Raw genomic sequence first — 11,305 nt, 5'->3', positions numbered from 1 at the left:
CCAAGTTTCAAATCTGGATCATGAATAGTTTTGGATATATGGTCCGGAAACGAACATTGCTCTGATAAACTAAGTCAAAATATATTTTTTATGTAAAATTTTGAAAAATACTTTTTTCAAAAATCCAAAATAGCAAAAGGCACCAGTTCACATGTTGCTTGATATGTATATAAAGTTTCATGAAGATATCTTCAGTAGTTTTAAAGATATGGCCCAGAAACAAAAATGTGACCGGACGGACAGCTGGCTGGACAGAACCCATTTCTATATCCCCCGCCAAAATTCATTTGGGCAGGCGATCAAAAAAGAACCAAAAATACTGGTTGAATTTTTTGCGGGTTGCAGTTCTCATCACCTGAAAACCACTGGCTGCTGCTGAGGATGGCCCCACATGAAGAGCCTGGAGATCAGTGAGGTCACTCATGGTGCTTATGGTTTGTCTCTTGAGGTCTTGGCCTGTCCAGTGTTTTTGTTAACTCAGATGAGAAAGTAGCCAGAATGTACAGTCCACAGCCCACTCTACGATTAACACACTGCATTATTTAAAATGTGTGTCCATTTTTTGCGAGGCAAATAGTAAACAGAAGCTAACTGCAGCTAGGAACTAAAGTTGTGAGTGACTTTACAGCAGTTTCTGGGGGCTGTTTTGGGGATCAGCGCAGGGTCTTCAAGGTTCTGCTGTGTCCCAATCTTTAGCAACTGTGAAAGTCTTACGGCTCCATAGCTCAGTGGTGAGAGCACTAGTTTAGTAAACCAGGGATCGTGAGTTCAATTCTCACTGGAGCCTATAAAGAGTTAGTGAAACTGTCTCTGAATCTTAATTTTGTTGGCTAGGATGATACCAGTTTTAGTATCGGGTGTAAACAAACCACAGCTGATGGATTCTCAATCCTCCCTGCCCTTCTTTTTCAGTAAACGATACGTTTTTTTTTTTTAATTATTAAAACAGAGCAAATGCAGTGAGAAGGTACATTCCAACATCCATGTCGGTAAACCTAGGCCAAAAATAGACATCGTCACTCCAATAATTTTGAGCAATTTTGCATACATCATAACCATAAATAAGCTAACTTTTGTCTTTATCTATCCTTTGCTTCTCTCTGACTTAGATTATCCAAGCAATCTGGTAGTAAAGCTTTTTTAGTGGTAGCTTTCTTTGAACTGCAGACATCTGACATCTTCAATATTGCTTGCCTTCAGTATGTAAACAAAGTTCACTTGTCCCCCAGGATAAGGGCAGTAACGGTTGCTAATGTAAGTGTGAGATCAGTGCAAGGGGTCTGTTGCAAATTTTGACAATGTGGCACAAAGTTATAGAAGGGAACTTCTTTATAATCTCACTATCTGGTGTGACCCAGATGAGGATGGGTTCTCTTTTGAGTCTGCTTGCTCGGCTATTGGCTCCAAATCATCCTCAAAAAAAAAAAAAACAAAGATTGAGGATGAATTTGAAGCGCTTTCGTGTCTTTTTCAAAAGAATCAGTATCAAGAATTCACGCCACTGAGGAGAATATTATAGAGTCCGTGTGGAAACAAAAGAAGGTACTGGTGCAAATAATGTCAAGCGTACAGCGCCGTCAATCTGTAAATCGCTGCGATCTAATAATGGCAGGCAAGCTTTTAGTGATTTTTGGAACAGGATTCAGATGCAAAAAAGCATTTTTCAAAAACATTTTTTATTTATTCGCTAACTTTACAGTGTAATTGAGCACAGCACACACAGAAAACTGGGGGTTTTCTGACGTAACTTTCATTAGACTAGCACTTTAAGAATGATGCAGCCAAGTGAAATCCGCCTACCCGTCAGTCGCTGCGATCTAATAATGGCGGACAAGCTTTTAGTGATTTTTGGAACAGAATTCAGACGCAAAGAAGCATTTTTTATTTATTTGCCAACTTTACAGTGTATTTGAGCACATCACACCCAGAAAACCAGGTATTTTCTGATGAACCTTTCATGAAACAAGCACTTTCAGAACGATGCAGCCAAGAGAAATCCATGTCGCCAGCAGTTCAGGTCGACCATTTAAGGCATCCATTAAATTAGCTAACTCAATTTTCTGCTTTTTACCTAAAAGCTAAAAACACAGAAAACAGCTACAACTTAGTAAATGAAGATAAAATATGACAGAACTACAGACAAAAAGATCTGAACTTCAGCAAATGGATGCGTGAATTTTTCGTCGAGCATCCTGTCTGTCAGTGTTAGCTAACGCTACTTATGTCATCTGCTGCACTAGTATATTTTGCCTGAGAAAGTTTCTCAACTAAAGACAAAATAAACAAAAGAACCACAACTTACCTCTGTCTACTTTGCTAAGGCATCGTGTTTAGCAGATAGTTATAACTTCGCACGACACAAATCCTCATAAAATATAAAGTATGACGGACTGATAGAAAACAGTGTCGCCAGTTTCTCGAGCTGAAGTCCATTAACGTTAACATTAAACGTATGATGATGCTGTGTGATGTCACGCATTCTCACAGCGCATGCGCATTCAATGATAATTCCAATGAAAATGTTTTTTTTTTAATTGATGGGTGTAATTCACTTTAGCTTATTTTTTGTTGTCTAAATCATTATTGATGAACTCTCATATTGATGGTGTTTTTAGAATAGATGAAAATGAATAAAAGTATTATATTATAGTAAACACTAAAGCAGAGGGAGCTCAGCTCCTGCTGGCTGTACTGCCGAGGTGAGGAGGCAGAACTGAGCTCCGGAGGGCTCCGGCCTAATTTAATCTCTGGGTTCGGAACCTGAAAAGTCGGTCCCCTTCCGGATAGAAGTTTTGTTTTTTGTTTTTTTCCTGGTGCGAACCGTGACGACATCAGAGGGCGTGTTTTTAGTTTAGGATAAGTTTCTACATCTTCTTATGATTACTAGTTGGTTTGTGCTTGTATTTTGGAAGAAAGCAAATATCTGCTATGTCTGCAAGTCTTATGAAGACAAGGAGGCTCAGGCACCAAAGCACAGTGTGTGGAGAAAATGTACCTGGCTCCGCATGTTGCTGGTGTTTTCGTTCTGCTCGCACGGCTTTCTGACCACCAGGGAAGAAATAACAGAACAAAGCTTGCAGGCAAGCAATGCGATCCACCATCTCCGGACTACTGTTTACTTCTGCTGTGCACTGTGCAATGCCTTCTGTCGATGACTCATTCTTGATGACAAATTTCTGTTGAAAACTCATGGAGACCAAGGGCATCACTAGGCCTTTTTTACTGGGGCACGTGCCCCAGTAAAAATCAGCTGTGCCCCAGTAAGAAAATGTTGAAAGATTTTTGTAACAAACTAGTTTCTTTGGCAGATCATTTATCTACTGTAAGTTGTAGGACAGAGTGTGTTTCAAACTTCTATCGCCTCTTCTTTCTAACTAATTTTCTGATTGGTCTGGGAGATTCTCACTGTAAACATAGCGTGCGTGCGGCGTGCCATGAGTCCATTTAGCCTACTGGAGAGATGAGTCTACTCTTTGGATGAGTCAGAGAACGGGCTCTGGATGAGTTAAGGTAGCACAAAGTCTTTGCAACAAAACTAAGCAAACCATATTCTAACAAACCCATTAAACTACATGGAATTAAATGATATTAAATTACTTTTCCAGATGGATATCAGACAATTCTTCTCACGAAGCAGAGACGGGGCAGGGAAACAGTGACAGATGAGGAGGAGGGTGAGAGAGGTAAGATTAAGGTTGTAGGCTATGTGCTAGTCAGTCATAACTAACCAGCTAAGTTCGTAAATCGTGAGAGTTGAGGTGACACGTTTAGCATCAGCATGCATTAAAAGCCCAAATGCCAACAATAATTTTTTTGGGGACTGGGATGTGTTTTCCGTCTCGTTGACCTATTCCTCGCATAACTTCATCCACGAGAGCATGAGAATTATCCACTTTGCATAGATTGGGGACAGGAACGCTAAGGTGCATTGTGCGGGGGGGGGGGGGGGGGGGGGGGATTTTGTGTGTGTGTTGGGGGGGTGCAGTGCCCCAGTAAAGCTTAATTCCTAGTGATGCCCCTGATCGAGACCCTTGCTCGTGCCAAGGTTCCCAGAAGCCTGACCTAAACCCGTTCAAGAACACGTTCCCTGGTGGTCGGAAAGCCGTGCGAGCAGAGCGAAAATAACAGCAACATGCAGAGCCAGCTACATTTTCTCCACATGCTGCACTTTGGTCCCTGAGCCCACTTGTCTTCATAAGACTTCAAACACATCGTGCAACTTGCACTCCAGCGCACAACATCAGGGGAGGGGAAAGAAGGAAGGCAGGAGATAGATAGATAGATAGATAGATAGAAAAGCCACCAGCTCTATTTTTGACTCTGTCAGGGTTATGGGAAAGAGGAGAGAGCAGGAACGCATTCCCCCACTTTCAGAAATTATGCAGTCGATATTCCCGCATTTGAGGAATTCACAAAGGTCTGCATGACCCCGGTGAAATTCCCTCCATCCACGGTGCATCCTCAACAACCATTTTCTGCTCAAAACTCATAAACCCTAGCCGGATGCGAAGAATAAAAGAAGCCTGAACAAAACCTGTTTCCTACTGTTCAGAACGCAGCAACCAGAGAATTTTTTTCCACATGTTACCCTTAAGAGCATAACCCTTCTAGCTCCTCAAAGATTTAAAGCAGTTAGTAGCTCTTGATGTAAAACATCTAAACACAAAGAAAAACTTCAGAAAAACAAACAGCTCTATCTTTGACTCCCACAGAATTAGGCAAAAGGGGAGAGCGCGAACACAGCCCCCCACTACCAGAAATTATGCAGTTAAGATTCCTGCATTTGAGGAATTCACAAAGGTCAGCACAGCGTGCATGCGTGCGTGCGTGCGTGCGTGCGTGCGTGCGTGCGTGCGTGCAATGGCTGGGCCTCACTTTGGGCAACCTACCTTCTTGATCATGGTGTTGCCCCTACCAAGTAAGTATGAGTTTTCTTGCCTGGCTGAGATGTAACCCTGCAAGGGTGTAGGCTGCTCCATGAGGGTGGGCAAAGCATCTGAACAGGGTTTTGCATAATTTTTGGCCCCTCCTCTTCCAATTCAGCACAAGACACTGGTGGTGATTTCATGTGCGCTCCCTCTACTAGTCAGACAAGATATGGACCCGACAAGACTTTGCACCGACCGGCACGTAGCCCTTTTCCACCAACAGGGAACGGGTTCCGTTCTGGTTCGCGCACCAAAGTTTGATCCGTTCAGAGCATTTTGGTCAAAAATCCATTGGTTCGGACAGTGGTTAAATTGGCTTTTGTAAGGAGGGGGAGCTCTTCTTCACTCACAGTGGTCAATATCTCTCAAAACATTTTTATTTATCGCACCATCAGTTTAATACATATTTTATCAGCTTATGGCCTACTTATTTATATCTCACATCAATGCACATATTGGTAACTTATTAAGCCTACATTTCACCATCAATCTACACTGTAATTTGTAAAACCTATTCACAATATACACCACCAATTCACATATTAGCAATAGTTCTTTACATCTCACACCATAAATCTACATCAATCAAATCAATTGTTTGCTACACTTAGGCCAAGTTTACATTAGACCGTATCTGTCTCGTTTTCTTCGCGGATGCACTGTCCGTTTACATTAAAACGCCTGGAAACGCCGGGAAACGGGAATCCGCCAGGGTCCACGTATTCAATCTAGATCGTGTCTGGTCCGGTGCTGTGTAAACATTGAGAATACGCGGATACGCTGTGCTGAGCTCTAGCTGGCGTCATCATTGGACAACGTCACTGTGACATCCACCTTCCTGATTCGCTGGCGTTGGTCATGTGACGCGACTGCTGAAAAACGGCGCGGACTTCCGCCTTGTATCACCTTTCATTAAAGAGTATAAAAGTATGAAAATACTGCAAATACTGATGCAAATACTGCCCATTGTGTAGTTATGATTGTCTTTAGGCTTGCCATCCTTCCACTTGCAAGTGGTAAGTGACGCGCATGCCCGACATGCACTGAGATCACACACACAGCGGCTCAGTCCCGAATCACTGCTCGTGCGCTATACTCGCGCGCTCTGTGAGCTGCGCAGGGCCGGAGTGCGCACCCTCCAGAGGGCACTCGCTATTCAGGGTGGAGTGATTTGGAGTGCAGGATGCCTGCGGAGCCGAGCGTATCCGTGTATTGGTGTTGCTGTGTGCACGTGAATCGTGTATTGGCGTTGCTGTGTGCACACTAATTGTTTTAAAAACGTTAATCTGATGATCTGCTGATACGGTCTAATGTAAACCCCACCTTACTTACATGTCACAACATCAAACCACATATCAGCAATAGCCAGTCATTACAATTTAATTTACAACTTTCCAAATAAGACTTAGATCAAGTTTCTCCTGCCTTTCCTGTCTCTGTCTACATGCTCCTGGGGAGACTCCCAGAGCATCCGGGAGACTAGGGATGTCTGAATTGTTTAATTTTGTTATTTAGTCTAGTCTTAGTACCCCACAGCAACCTCATAACTTTGGCCAACCAAAGCAACATTGGATTGGGGGTCAAGCGCGCGAGCCAATGGAAAAATCCAGGCTGCCAGTTCTCACTATCACAAGGGAGGTTTGCTAACACTCCATGCGCAAAGATAGGTTAGTGAGCGTCCATTAAATTAGCTAACTCAATTTTCTGATATTTACCTATAAGCTAAAAACACAGAAAACTTTTTTTTTGTCTGACTTTTACTAGACTTAGAAATAGAATATTATTAGAAGAACATCATCAGAGGGTCTACCATTGGCAATTCATAATATTGACATTAACATTGACTTTAGGCATATTAAAGTTTGGTCTATAGTCACTGGATTTATCTAGATCTGTTACTATTAATAAGATTTAATTGACATAATATGTGGTTATTCATACACACACACTTTATATACATATGCTAAAGAGCACTTCAGCCCAACACCACCCCATGTTAACCGAACTACATGTCTTTGAACTGTGGGGTTAACCAGAGCTGACACAGGGAGAACACGCAAACTCCACACAGAAAGGCCCCCACCAGCCGCTGGGCTCAAACCCAGAACCTTCTTGCTGTGAGGTGGCAGTGCGAACCACTCCATCCCCCTGCTGCACAAGTTAATAAATTTTTAAAGTCTCCCCGTCGTGGAATCGAACCCCGGTCTTCCGCGTGACAGGCGAAGATACTGTCCACTATACTAACGAGGATGACGCAATAGCCCTCATTTATCAATAAAAAATGTGGTATGGAAAGCACTTACTGCTGGGGTCAACAGCGTTCCTGTCAATAATCAAACTCCAGCTGATGTTTTCATATTTAATTTATAGGCCTACATCCGTGATATTGGACAGATCACACAACACTCAACTGTTCCTTTTCAAAATTCAACACCCCCCACCCCGCTTACTTATCTTTCTTTCTTTCAAGGCAAGGCAAGGCAAGTTTATTTATATAGCACATTTCATACACAATGGCAGTTCAATGTGCTTTACAGAAGTAAAAACAAAAACAGTAAACAATAGAGAAATAAAATTACATAAAATAATTTTATCTTTATTCTAAAATAATTAATTAAAAGAATTAAAAGAAAATAATAAGAATTAAACAATAGTAGAAATAAAATATTAAAATGCCAAAAAGAAAAAGGAGAAAAAGAGAAAGAGAAAAAAAAACCTAGCAGAATAAAATAGAATAAAGTTAAAATAAATTTAAAACATGCAGAGAAAAAGATTATAAAAAATGTAAAAATATTAATTATTTCACAGAAAGCATCTGAAAACAGCTTGGTCTTTAACCTAGATTTGAAGCTGCCAACAGCAGGAGCATTTTTAATGTCCTCTGGCAGTTGGTTCCATAGCTGTACTGCATAGTAGCTAAAAGCTGCTTCACCACACTTTGTTTTAACAACTGGTTTTAATAGTAAATTTTTCTGTTGCGATCTGGTAGATCTGACTGGGTTAGGCCGCTGCAACATATCAGAGAGGTAATTGGGCCCTGTACCATTTAGAGATTTGTACACCAGCAGCAATGCTTTAAAGTCAATTCTGTAGCTTACTGGAGGCCAGTGAAGGGACCTTAGAATTGGAGTAATGTGCTCTGTTCTTTTTGTTCGTGTGAGAACCCTAGCCGCTGCATTTTGAACCAGCTGAAGTCGTTTGATGGTCTTTTTTGGCAGGCCTGTGAAAAGGCCATTGCAGTAATCAACCCTACTAGAGATGAAGGCATGTATTAGTTTTTCCAGATCATGTTTTGACATAAGTCCTCTTAGTTTGGAAATGTTTTTTAGGTGATAAAATGCCGTTTTAGTGATTGCTTTCATGTGACTGTCAAAGTTTAGCTCGCTGTCAATGAAAACACCAAGATTTTTAACCATTTCTTTAGTTTTAATCCCTTTTGTGTCAAGAATAGTGGTAATCCTGAGTCTTTCATCTTTTTTTCCAAATAGAATTATTTCTGTTTTATCTGTGTTCAGCTGAAGAAAATTTTGTGACATCCAGCTATTGATTTGATCGATACACTGGTAGAGACATTCAAGGGGGGCATAATCATTTGGTGATAGAGCAAAATATATTTGGGTATCATCTGCATAGCAGTGATACAAAATTGAATTTTTATTGATAATTTGCCCAAGTGGGAGCATATAAAGGTTGAAAAGTAATGGTCCAAGAATCGACCCCTGGGGGACACCACAGGTCAAGGGCATTGACGTTGAGGAACAATTTCCCAGGGTAACAAAGAAGCTTCTATCTTTTAAGTATGATTTTAACCAATTGATAACTTTACCAGTCAATCCAACCCAGTGTTCAAGTTGATATAGCAGTATGTTGTGATCAACAGTATCAAAAGCTGCACTGAGGTCCAGTAATACCAGGACCGATGTTTTGCCTGCATCAGTATTAAGACGTATGTCATTTATAACTTTAATCAGCGCTGTTTCAGTGCTATGATTGGCACGAAATCCTGACTGAAAATTATCAAAACGGCTGTTTGATATCAAGAAGGCAGTTAATTGATTGAAGACAATTTTTTCCAGGATTTTCCTGATAAATGGTAGATTTGATATTGGCCTGTAATTATTTAACACTGAAGGATCCAGATTATTTTTTTTAAGAAGGGGCTTTACAACAGCTTTTTTTAGGGACACAGGAACAACACCAGTCTCCAAGGATGTATTTATAATTTGAAGCACATCTGTAATTATAAGATGAAGAACAGACTTAAAAAAGTTGTTGGGCAGAATGTCCAGTTCAGATGTTGAGGAACTGAGATTTTGTACAGTTTTTTCAAGAGTCTCATAATCAATTAAACAAAATTCTGACATTGTGTTAAAGTTATCTATCTGTGTCATTGGTGATTGCAGTTTTTCAATTTTTTGCAACTGAGATATATTATGAGAAATATTCTGCCGTATTTTATCAATTTTACCTTTGAAGAAGGATGCAAACTCATTGCATTTATTAACTGAGAGAAGTTCAGGTGCTAATTGTGGTGGGGGATTAGTTAGCTTCTCTACTGTTGAAAATAGCACACGGGCATTGTTCATATTCCTGCTGATGATATTGGAGAAGAAAGACTGTCTTGCTTTACGAATTTCATAATTATAATTACAAAGCATCTCTTTATGGATTTGATAATGGATGTGAAGTTTAGATTTGCGCCATTTTCTTTCAGTCTTTCTACATTCTCTCTTTAGCAGTTTAACAGCCGGGTACTGCTTCCATGGTGCTTTCTGCTTATCATTGATTCTTTTGATTTTGAATGGAGCAATATCATCCATAATTTGGGTCATATTTAAATTAAAAAATTCCAGTAAATCATCTACAGAGTCTGACATTTTGGTTGAGTTCTGAGAGAGAGCTTGCTTAAAAAGGGCACATGTGTTGTCGTTTATGACTCTCCTGCCTATAGTCGTTGAGCTATTCTGAATGTGAGGAGACATAGAAACTTCAAAGAAAACACAGAAATGATCGGATAAGGCCAGGTCAACAACAGTATAAGAAACAGTAAGACCCTTTGTGATGACGAGGTCAAGAGTATGACCACGAGAGTGGGTCGGTCCCTGTACATGTTGTACTAGGTTAAAGTTATCAATAATTGCAAATAGTTCTTTGGCATAAATGTTATCAGTATTATCTACATGCAAGTTAAAATCCCCAGATATAATAAGACAATCAAACTCTAAGCAAATGACTGATAACAATTCACCAAACTCTTCAAGAAAGACTTTGGCTGAATGTCTCGGAGGCCTGTAAATAGTTAATAATAATATGTTAGGAGAGCATGTAACAAGTGCACATAAGTGTTCAAAGGACATAAAATCACCAAGTGAGGATTGTTTACATTGAAAAGAGACTTTGAATATATTTGCGATCCCTCCACCTTTCCCTTGTCGGGTAACATTCAAAAAATTAAAATTTGGGGGAGCTGCTTCGATAAGGGTGGTAGCACTATTTGCTTGATCCAGCCAGGTTTCAGTTAGAAGCAAAAAATCAAGATTGTGTTTACAAATAAGATCATTAATTAAAAATGACTTGTTTAAAAGTGATCTAATATTCAGAAGGGCTAGTTTTACAGTAATATTTGGTTGTGCACTCTGATGCTGTTTTAAAACAGGAAGGAGATTAGATTGGTTCACCCCCAGGGTTAAATGTGCTCTATGTTTTCTGTTTCTTATCAACACAGGAATAGTGTCAACATCGGATCCCTGCTTTTTTCTACATCCATTTGCAGGGACCCAGAGTATATCAAACAAGACTTTCTAAATGTTCCATTTGGTTTGAGGGTGAAAGGACTGGAGATGACATGTATCTTTTGGATGGTGAAAAAGATTTGTAGCCAGCTGAAAGTCCTGGACGAACACAATTTTGATGAACTGGGTACACTGCTTGTCACGACAAATTTGGACTGGAAAAAGAGAGTGTAGCCATAGGAAGCAGTTTTTTCATGCTATTTGGGAAATCCATCCGAGGAGAAGTGGAGTCGTCTGTCCTTGAATGTTGGGAGGCCTGCAAGTCAGATGTTTGTGTGTCCTTGATGACGACTTGCAAAGATGATTGTTTAGGCTTTGTAACTATGTCAGTCTGCGACATCTTATCAACTGTTTTCCTCGGTGCTGGCTGAGAAAAGATTGCAAGTTTGTAGTGGTCTGCTAAGACTTTGGCTCCAATCCAGCTGAGTTCAGTGCTATTTGGCTTGTAGAATTCTTTGCGATTCCAAAAAAGATTAAAATTGTCTATGAAATTCATACCAAATGAAGAACAAGTTTTTCCAAGCCAGGTGTTAAGACTGAAGAGTCGAGAAAAAGCAAAACTTCCTCTCGCTGGGAGTGGGCCAC

General features: G+C 40.4%; 1 non-coding gene and 1 pseudogene across 1 annotated transcript; one reads left to right on the top strand and one right to left on the bottom strand.

The window, feature by feature from the left end:
- The first annotated feature begins 714 nt into the window (after positions 1–714).
- trnat-agu (transfer RNA threonine (anticodon AGU)) lies at positions 715–787 on the top strand. Its single transcript has one exon. It is a non-coding gene; the product is annotated as a tRNA-Thr (tRNA).
- Positions 788–4,722: 3,935 nt separating this feature from the next.
- On the bottom strand, positions 4,723–4,926 carry LOC132896915 (U1 spliceosomal RNA; annotated as a pseudogene).
- Between the last annotated feature and the right edge of the window lie 6,379 nt (positions 4,927–11,305).

The sequence above is a fragment of the Neoarius graeffei genome, chromosome 1 (genome assembly GCF_027579695.1).
Source record: "Neoarius graeffei isolate fNeoGra1 chromosome 1, fNeoGra1.pri, whole genome shotgun sequence".
In the NCBI taxonomy this organism is placed as follows: Eukaryota; Metazoa; Chordata; class Actinopteri; order Siluriformes; family Ariidae; genus Neoarius; species Neoarius graeffei.
This window is presented reverse-complemented; position numbering and strand designations above follow the sequence as displayed.